The sequence below is a fragment of the Triticum dicoccoides genome, chromosome 6A (genome assembly GCF_002162155.2).
Source record: "Triticum dicoccoides isolate Atlit2015 ecotype Zavitan chromosome 6A, WEW_v2.0, whole genome shotgun sequence".
Taxonomy (NCBI): domain Eukaryota; kingdom Viridiplantae; phylum Streptophyta; class Magnoliopsida; order Poales; family Poaceae; genus Triticum; species Triticum dicoccoides.
In genome coordinates this window covers 104,442,656-104,453,053 of record NC_041390.1, presented here as the reverse complement: position 1 = coordinate 104,453,053, position 10,398 = coordinate 104,442,656, and the positions used below count along the sequence as shown (strand labels likewise).

At 47.1% G+C, this 10,398-nt stretch overlaps 1 pseudogene; it reads left to right on the top strand.

Annotated features, from left to right (window-relative positions):
• Window positions 1-6,704: 6,704 nt before the first annotated feature.
• Window positions 6,705-10,398, top strand: part of LOC119315320 — a 5,509-nt pseudogene continuing 1,815 nt past the window's right edge.

Below are 10,398 nucleotides of genomic sequence, written 5' to 3'. Positions count from 1 at the left end.
CACCAGGCATAAGGCCGAGCCTTCCACCCTTTACCAAGTATATAGATGCATTAAAGTAAACAAGATATAATAATGATATCCCAACAATATCCATGTTCCAACACGGAACAAACTTCATCTTCTCCTGCAACTTGCAACGCTATAAGAGGGGTTGAGCAAAAGCGGTAACATAGCCAAACAACGGTTTGCTAGGAAAGGTGGGTTAGAGGCTTGACATGGCAATATGGGAGGCATGATATAGCAAGTGGTAGGTAGCACGGCATAGCAATAGAGCGAACAACTAGCAATCAAAGATAGAAGTGATTTCGAGGGTATGATCATCTTGCCTGCAAAGTTCTCAGAGTTGACGAAAGCTTGATCCTTGTTAGCGTACTCGACAGGTTCCTCGATCACGTACTCGTCTCCTGGCTCTACCCAAAGCAAGAACACAAGCAAAGGAACCACAATCAACCACGGTGCAATGCACAAGCAACATGATGCAAAACATGGCATGATATGCAAGACATGATATGCAATGCATATGCGTGCTTCAGAAGGGAAAGAATGAACAAGGCATCAAATTTGCAAACCAAGTGTGCCGCTGGAAAGATGAGATGATTTCGGTCGAAATCGATATAAAGATCACCGGAATCGGATGCACGGTTTGCAAATGGCAAGCAAAACAAGAATGGCACAATTCTGTGATTAACAGCACAATGCCAATTAGAATGCAACAAGAAACTAAGCTACTGCACTCCAACATAACAACAAAGCATATGACAGTGTTGTACTCAAGATGCTTGACAAAACATGAACACTGAGCTACGGCTAAATCACACAAGAGCAGGTTCAAACAAGTATGACAAAAGTGCAAAAGATATCAGCTTCACAGACTTCTTGAAAATACTAACATGCCAGAAATAACATCAGGAAGCAATGTTTAGAGCAAGCAAACAACATGCTACATGAACATATCATAGTAAACAAAGGCATGGCATGATTCTACTAAATGCATAGATCAAAAGTCCCTTACTGATCATGAGCCAAAAAGACACAGAAGATATGATGGCACCCATGTAAACATAGCAAGTTTTATTAACAGTTTCAGACTTAGCAGAGAACTGAGCATGGCATAAACAGAATTATGAAGGCATCTTTGCGAGCTTAAATCACTCACCACAAGGCATTGCATGACAAGATAAGCATACTAACATAAATAAGACATGTTCATGAAGCTAACCATGGCAAGAGCAAGTTCATAGAATGCATAGATCACTAGCAACAACCATGGCAAAATTGATTAACATGTAAACAATCTGCGAGGAACATTTTATAGCAAAAATAGAGCGAGATTAAGACATGCTAGGGCACTCCATAATTGCAAACAGGGGAATGGATGGTTAGAGAATAACCATATGTTCCAAACACCCTTACTGAAGATGCTCAAAACAAACATGTATCTCACTGTAGCATCTAGTTTACATGGCATAAAAATAACAACATAACAAGGACTTAGCAAAATCCTAAGTCCCTGAAAATAGCAATATCACGAAGGCTACTTTGCGTGCTTGTGCTAGTCACCACATTGATCATAAAAATACATGGAAAGCACCTCTGTAAATATGGCATGGCATAGATCAAAACACATGTAGAGCTCATTCCCATATGAAGCACACATCAAATGTGACAAAAATGACAAATCTCCCTAAACTGATAAGTAACAGCATTAAACATTTTATAGCACTCTTTCATCAATGATTTGGGCATCAAGATGAACTCAAACAAGCATGGCACAATGGAATGAAATGAAGAGCATCTCACAATAAACATTTAGATATCCTATATGCATGAAACGGAGCTACAGTCATGGAGTTATGAGGCAATGAACAGAGCGTGAAAAAGTTGCAGAAAAAGGACTTAGAGAAAAAAAACGACCTCCGGATCAGATCTAGGGTTATTCGCATGGAAACCGAGGCAGGGACGGAGCTTCGCTGGAGTAGTTCGCCGGAGTGGGGGAGATGGCCGGAGAGGAGGGGGATCGTCGGATCCGGGTCGGTGGAGGTCGGATCTGGCCGCGGGACGACGGGGCGGCGTCGGCCCCCGGTGGCGCGCCGACGAGGAGGTGGCGGAGGCGCGCCGGTGGCGGCGTTGGGGCGACGGGCGGCGGGGCGCGTGCGGGGACGCGGGCCCGGAGCGACGGGGAGCGGGCCGGCCGCGGGCTGCGCGGGCCGCGGCGGCGGCGGGTGGCGCAATGCCACATGTCTCCTTCTCACTAGAGCGGGCGGCGGCGGAATTCGTCCGGCGGCGGGCGAACATGTCCGGTGACGGCGGGGGGAGGTTTTCTAGGGTTTGGACCCGAAATTTCGAAGGAGTGCACATATTTATAGGTAGGAGTGTCCAAAAGGAGTGTAGTTTTCTCCCACACGATCGTGATTCGACAATGGAGGACATGGGAGTGGTTTGGATGGGTTATTGGGCCGTTTTGGAGGGGTGTTGGGCTGCAACACATAAGAGGCCTTCGCGGTTACCCGGTTAACCGTTGGAGTATCAAACGGACTCCAAACGGAACGAAATTTGACAGGCGGTCTACCGGTAGTGTACCAAGTCCGCTTGACAAATCTCGGTCCATTCCGAGAATGTTTAACACCCGCTCTCGAAAAGAGACAAAGGGGTATGCCGGTGCACGTAGGAGTGTCGGATTGCAAAACGGACAACGGGGAAAATGTTCGAATGCATGAGGTGAACACGTATGCAAATGCGATGCACATGATGACATGATATGAAATGCATGACATGAACAAAATGCACAACGAAGACAAAAACTGAACCACGAAAGGAAATCTCATAACTTAAAGCCGAAAATGGCAGAGTCGGAGTTACAAATATTGCAAGTTACACCCGAGGTGTTACAATGGATAAGGCAGGGATGGATAATGCAGTGCAAGCGTGTGGTGCGTGAGGTCCCTTGGTACTGCGCGTGCGTGTGGAAACGACCGGCGCAAGTTTCAGCCGGTCCGCCGGCTCGAAGCGTTTCCCTAATCTTTTCCTCGTGCCCATGTTTGGTAACCCAACCATTATTGTCTTTGAGACGATTAATGAGATTCTTCCTCCTTCTAGGTTGACACAAAGATGAAAAGCATGTGTTGGCATCTCCTTTTCTTAGTTTTTTTAAGGTTTGTCGCTTCCTAGCTTTCTCAAGCACAACCAATCTAATGATCCTTCTTTTTAAGTCTTTTGCGAAGGTCTCTCTCTTCCGGACTAAGCTCCTTTTTTGTTGTGCCATATCTAGGTGAAGGATGATGACCTCGAGACCATGTGAAGTGGGACCTTTGAGTTTGCAAAGAGGGTCTTGCTCAAGGTGCGTAACTTTTGGATTGTTTCTTGAGCTTATGAAATAGCCTTTGCTAGGGCTGAATATGCCTTAAGTGGTAACAATGATCAACAACAACAACAACAACAACAACAACAACAACAACAACAACAAAGCCTTTAATCCCAAACAAGTTGAGGTAGGCAATGATCAATCACAAAGTGCAACATAAAAATAATATAGAAAAACAAAAAAAGGCTTAATTTTTGGCTTGTTTTCTTGAGCTTATGAATGCCTTTGATAGGGCTCGACACGACATGCCTTAGTGATGATAATAATCAATCACATAGCGCAACATGGAAATAATAACAGTACCAAAAAAAAAGGCCACCACCTGCAAAGGAAGACACTGTTTGTTGTTCATTAGTTTGGGTAATTCAACAGCGGGTGCCACGGGTTAGAATCATAGTGTAGTACTCACCGTATTCTGGATATTTGCTAGGTTTATTTGTTTTAACCCGTACGTGCCGCACGGGGTGTAACAGGCTCCCGAGCCTCACCTTATATGTGGCGAGGTGCTACGCTACGTTAGCGGTGTGGTACTAATTAAACATCAGCACACCACGCACAGGTACAGAAACCGGCCGGTGGTGAGGCATCGCACGTAGACTGCAATACGGAAGGCAGTAGCGAGCGCGCCAAGCAGAGAAAGAGAGGCGTCGCGTGCAGCTGCGCGCACGCGTCGACAGCGAGCCCGGCCGGTGGTGAGACAACGGTGCGCGCGCGCCGCAGAGCGCCTTGTTTTTTATGCTAGCTGCTGGTGGGCTGGGGTCGGCGCTGGGCCTTACGGGATCGCTGTTCGGCCTAAGGGCTTGTGATGTTGGACTAGAGCCCAGAGCCCCAGACAGTTCAACCACCATCACCACTTGGTTTAAGCTGTTCCGACAAAAAATTAGTAAATAGTATTTTTACTTTACAAATATCAAAAATATTTTTGATCAGTTTTCAAAATAAAAATTGACTCCAGAAAATAAAGAAGTTGACATAGTAAGCTTACAAAAAGAGTAAAATACACTGGAGGTACTAAAAGTATTTCAAATGTGTCAAGTATGTCCTAAAAGTTTGAAATCATTCACCGTGGGGCCTATATGTGTATTTTACCCGCGACTTTTAGGACTTACTTGACACACTTGAAATACTTTTAGGACCCCATTGAACGACATACACACATTTAGGACCCGCGGTGAACGATTTCAAACTTTTAGGACCTACTTGACACAATTGGAATACTTTTAGGACCTCTAGTGTGTTTTACTCTAAATTTTTCATACGTAAATATGCAATGCAAATTTGAAAAACGTTCATGTATAAAGAAAATTATATTTTTGTATTTCCTTACATGTTTCACAAACTATGGCATTTTTTAAATGTGTACCATGTATTTAAAAATTATTCATGTATATGTACTGAATTGTTTTACGCATTTTTAGGAAGGTCCAAGTCTTAAAAACGATTATATAACAAAAAGATCGTAAGATTACCTCGGGTGAAGAATAACTTATTCTGCATCCTGGATGATGAATAGTATCACTATATATATATATATAAAGGGTTAAAAAGGTGGATCAGGTAAAAATAAGAATGAAGAAGAAAAACACCGAGAAATGAACGGGAGAAAGACACTAAAACCGACTAAAAAACAGGATATTGTCCTTGCCCTGGGTGCCCACAACGTGAGCCCTAGGTTGACTATTCTACGCATAAGGCACAAAATAGGGTTCACAATCAAGCAAACACATTTTTGTGTGGCATCATGGCCAAAGCTGGAGTGCCCATGATATTTTGGTCTTGCTGATCTATGGCTCTAGGTCTTATTAATTACCGCCTAACATTCAACATGACATGATTTGGTGGTGTTCAAGCCTTTATTTCGTGCTCTTGATCTTTCTTTCCGGTGGTTCGGTAACTAAATAGTGGTTTGACAAGAGCATATGAGCACAGGTGTAGACCGGCATTTTCGTGGTTTGGTATCCTATTATACAAGTTGATGGAGCCAAATACATGCCTAAAATCCTGAAGGTCACCCATAACCATATGGCTCAGCATGATTTTCACGCGGTTGCCATTGTGAATGCCCAACACGATGTATCAATGTTGTTTTAGCGGTGGGTTAGGAGGTCGAGCCCCTCCCCACAAAGGTGGCGGGGATTGAGGGTTATTACCGTGCCTAGTGGGGACGTGGAGGGTAGCAACGCACAACACGGTGATGGTTGTGACGGACAACACAGAGCGGCGGAAACCAACGACCGTCGTGATGCTCGGTGTGAAGGTGGCGGAACACAATCCATTTTTTATCAAGCCTTCGCAAGCAGGGAGGCAACCGGTGAATCTAGTGACAGTGTTAGGCGATGAAATGATGTGAGGGGAAGGAACATGATTCGGGATGGGATTTGGGGGTCTTTCTTGCTGACTCGCACAAAGGGGTGAACATGCTAGGTGAAAAAAAAAACGATGGCAAGTAGGCGATCCAAGTAGTCCACCGTTGTGAGGTTTTACTTTGCTATAGGACACACTGTGAGGCACAGTTTATGCTTTTCTCTATAATTAATTATCCGTGCCCCTACAAAACACTCCATCTGTTCTATAATATCGTGCACATTAGTTTTTGCGGAGGGTGTGTCTAGATCTCAGTCAATTGAGATTTAAAAAAGTCTCGGTCAAGTGATGTCAGCGTAGTTGTATTGCTATGGGCTGCACGTAGATGCTACAATCGGCAACAAAAAATGTTGCGATAATTTTGTAAGAAAAAACAACTAATGTTGCACCCGGTGTGACAAAATGCTATAACCGTCAATGGCGGATGTTGTGACCGCTGAGACGACATGCTAAGAACAACGAGGGCGGATTTTGTGACTGGCGAGATGACATGCTACAACCAGCAATGGTGGTGCTGCAATCGGTAAAAATATATGTTGCAAACGGTGTGAAAAAATGCCGCGATGTCCATTGGATGGTGCTCGGTCCAGCATGAATCTTGATGCAAAAATTCAACGGTTGAGCATTCGAATGATACTCAGTCGACTTAGCAAGCCCTTTTTGCGAAAGTCAACCTTCAAAACTTTGATCAAGTTTATATATAGGTAAAATTATTTGTATCTACAATATACCATATGAAAATATATTCATGATATACTTGATCAAAATTTATGAAGTTTGAATTTAAAATTTTTATACGTACTACCTTCGTCCTAACTTCGTGCTAAATCAGAAACACTTACTTTGGGACGAAGGGAGTACTATATTTTAAAAAAGATGGAGTGCTAAGACTTCTATATATTTTGGGAATGAATGGAGTGCTCGATAACACACCACTGAAGATGATTCCAAAACACTTTCAGAACACACGCAGCAAAAGGAATTTGGGGCTCGGCGTGGCTGCTGCAACCACGCGTCCACGGCCTCGCAGTGACTAGGGACGAGACGAGACCAAGCCGGCGGCCATAGCTAAATCCAGACAGAGAAACCACGGCAGAGCCCAGCCGGCCCTCTTCCCATCCCATTTGGCACTCTCGCATCCACGGCAGAGCCGAGCCGGCCCGCGCTCTGTCCCTATTTTTGGCCAACTTCGTTTCACTAATCACTAGCCACTAGCTCTCTTGCCTCCACGGCCCCGAGACCTCTCACTCCCCCGCAATGGCCAAGCAACGACGGAGCGGCGCCGGCGCCGGTAACGTCGCCTCGGACGCCGTCCGGCCGAAGCCGGAGCGGACGCGGAGGAGCGTGCGGCGGGGGCGCCCCTCCCAGCGCACATCCTCGTACCGCGGCGTCACACGGTACGCAGTGCTGTTTCCGATTCTTGCATCTTCTATTCTCCCTCGCGCGGAGAGAAACTGACGTACGCGCGTGCGCGCTGGCGCAGGCACCGGTGGACGGGGCGGTTCGAGGCGCACCTGTGGGACAAGAACACCTGGACCGAGCCGCAGAGGAAGAAGAAAGGGAGGCAAGTTTATCTCGGTGAGCAGAGCAGCCTCTCTCAGTCTATATCTCTGTCCCAAGGCCTCGGCCGATCGGTCTTGGCGTCGTTGAGATATATGAAAGCTGGCCGTCGTTGCAGGGGCGTACGGCGGCGAGGAGGCGGCGGCGCGCGCCTACGACCTGGCGGCGCTCAAGTACTGGGGCCGCGGCACCGTCCTCAACTTCTCGGTACCGCATCCAAGTCACTACTCCACTCATGATATCCACTGATGCCGCCAGCGGCATGCCTAGAGCTAGCAGAATGCAGGCACACGTACCTGACTTCTTAATTGGACTCTGACGAACATTTTGCAGCTGTCTAGCTACGGCCAAGAGTTGAAAGAAATGAGGCGCAGTCCAGGGAGGAGTACATCGGCTCGCTCCGGAGGTACACAAATAACTCCAATTTTTGGCAAGTGGTTCTGTCTGTTATCAGATCAGACAGCGTGGCAAAATGTAATAATGACACAAAAGATTTATCCTGACCTTATGGTTTTGTGATGATTACATATTGTCTGTTCCTCTCCTTTTTTTACGCAGGAAAAGCACTGGCTTCTCAAGAGGGGTGTCCAAGTACAGAGGCGTCGCAAGGTAGAGCTGATCTTTCATTGCAAGATTTGTACTGAACATTTTTCAGATTCTTGCAAGAAAAACTCTGCGCGTATGTATGTGTCAGTGAAATTCAGAGATGTTGTTCGTCAAAAAATGAATTCAGAGATGTTTTTGCAGGCATCACCACAACGGCAAATGGGAGGCTAGGATTGGGCGTGTGTTTGGCAACAAGTATCTCTACCTAGGCACCTACGGTAAGTTACTGATCCATTCTTAAGAGCTAACGACGCGTTTGGTTCGACGGATATGTCACGACTTCTGATTACAGCGCTTTCTGAAACAGAATCCGGCGTTTGGTAGGCCCACGATGTATTAGGTAGCGGCGTCTTCCGATACATGCGCTCGTGAAGCGGAAAACGGTGGGACCGAAGGTGATTAGAAAACCGGGAGCCGAACGCTCGAAACAAACATATCTCGTATTCGGTAAAAATAGTCTGAAGACGGAGCTTCCCGATACCCAAGTCGAATACGTTACCTGAGCGCAAACCAAACGCGTCGTAAACTTTTTATGGATGAGTGAAATATGATAGGAGCTGTTGAGTAAACTGACGTGTTGTCGAGGGATATATTCTCTTTACCTGAGTCAGCATGGGCAACCAAAAGTTACCTGCTTGTGTCGTTATTAGATTGGTTGTGGCATTTCTCTTCTGAGACACGAGGGAAGTACAGAATTGATGATGCTGCACTCATTCTATTTTTCTAGAACAAACACTTTACCTTTATTTTATTTTATTTTTCAAACAAGACCGGCTTATAAAAGTTTATCATTCTTTTTCTAATTTTTTTAGCAGAAGTAGTACAAAACACTGCAAACATAGTAAAATTACATCTAAGTGAACAACCACTACTGTTGCTAGAATGAACAATCGACGCGCCACTCCCCTACTGGGAGCTGGCCTGACCTTGTCGATCACAACCTGAAAAAAAAATCATGCATTTTCCTCTAAGGACTAGCACCATCGAGCCGCTATCATCGTCGTTGAAACTTTGCATCAATCTAACCGGCACCAGATCTTGCGGTCCCCCACACACAACGAGCAATCCACACCTCGTTGCCCCAATGAGACGACAAGAATCTACGAGGGTGCTCCGACTCCATCCTGACTGACAAATTCGAGAAGGATCGGAGCCCGAAAGACCGAAGATGAAGTCACATTGTCCGTCCGAGCGTGGACCTTGCAAGTGCGGAAAAACCCTAACTATACTAGCCGGAGCTGAGGCATCAAGGCCGCCCCTCCCCTGCCACAGGCCTCCAGAATGGCACACATAGGGGAGGTGAATCGACGGACTGACTTGTGGAGCCTAGAGGGGATTGGTTCTTCACTGTAGCCGTTGCTTTCGCGATGGGGAAAGGAAAAGATTGGACAACGAGATCGCATCTGAGAACAAACACTTTACACTTGCTCTAGAACTTTGCTGGTTACAGTGATAAATGGGCATCATTATGCACTAAAGCAATGAATGAAAAAAGAACAGATTTGTGTAGGAATTTCAGCGAGCTCGTTAGCAAACATTTTCTTCTCTGTGTTTAAACTAGGTGACTTTGAAACCATACCCAATTTCGAATCTCATCGTATGAACGTGTTTAATTTTGGTAAAAAGAGAAAGACCACCATTCATTTAGGAAATACGAGTATGTAGGAGCAGTACCCACTCAGGTAGCAAGTTTTTCAATCGGGTAAGAGCATCTACAGCCAGCACCTCAAACCCTCTCATACACCCGAGCGGACGGCCTGATGTGGCCGGTCACAAAAAAGCGACCCAGACAGGCGCCTCAAACGGGTCTCAGACGCCTAGGCTGACCGGCACCCCACATATCCAGCCTAAATGTAGGGCGAATATGGGGCACTCGGGCGCGTCCGCCACGTCGGACCCAGCCCACGCTCGCCTACCCGACCCCATATATTCCTCCCCATCCAGTGCCCGGGCCAAACCCTAGTCACTTCACTCCACTCCCCTCCGCCACCCGAGCTTCCGTCTGGCGAACTCCGGCCTTCTCTGGCTTGGCGGGCAGCGGATCCGACGACGAGCAGTACAGATCCGTCGATTGGGGGTGTCGTCTCGTGCGGTTTGGAGAAGGCACTGGTCGTCTGCATTGCACTTCGCTACTCTTGGGAGGACATTGCCCGACCCATGGCAGGATGTATCCGTCGCGAGTTCATTGCGTCGACGCATCGGGCGCTCGGATCCTCTGGCGCCAGATCATCGCGGTCCTCTTGGGAGCCTTCCAATCTCCCTTTCCCCATCACCGACCAACCGGAGTATGAGTCCCGGGACGGTGTGCCCATCGTGGGAAGAAGAGGAATGAGGGCGGCCGAGGCCCGTCTCGCTGGCGACATGGTGGCAGTGGAGGCGGCTGATGCGGTTGCACGGGCGGCCGCGGAGGAGGAAGCCATCAGCGACCGCATTGTAAAGAAGCGACGGCGGAGGAACACACGTGCCCTCGCCCGAGAGTAGAATCGGGCGGTCCGTGCCATGGCCAG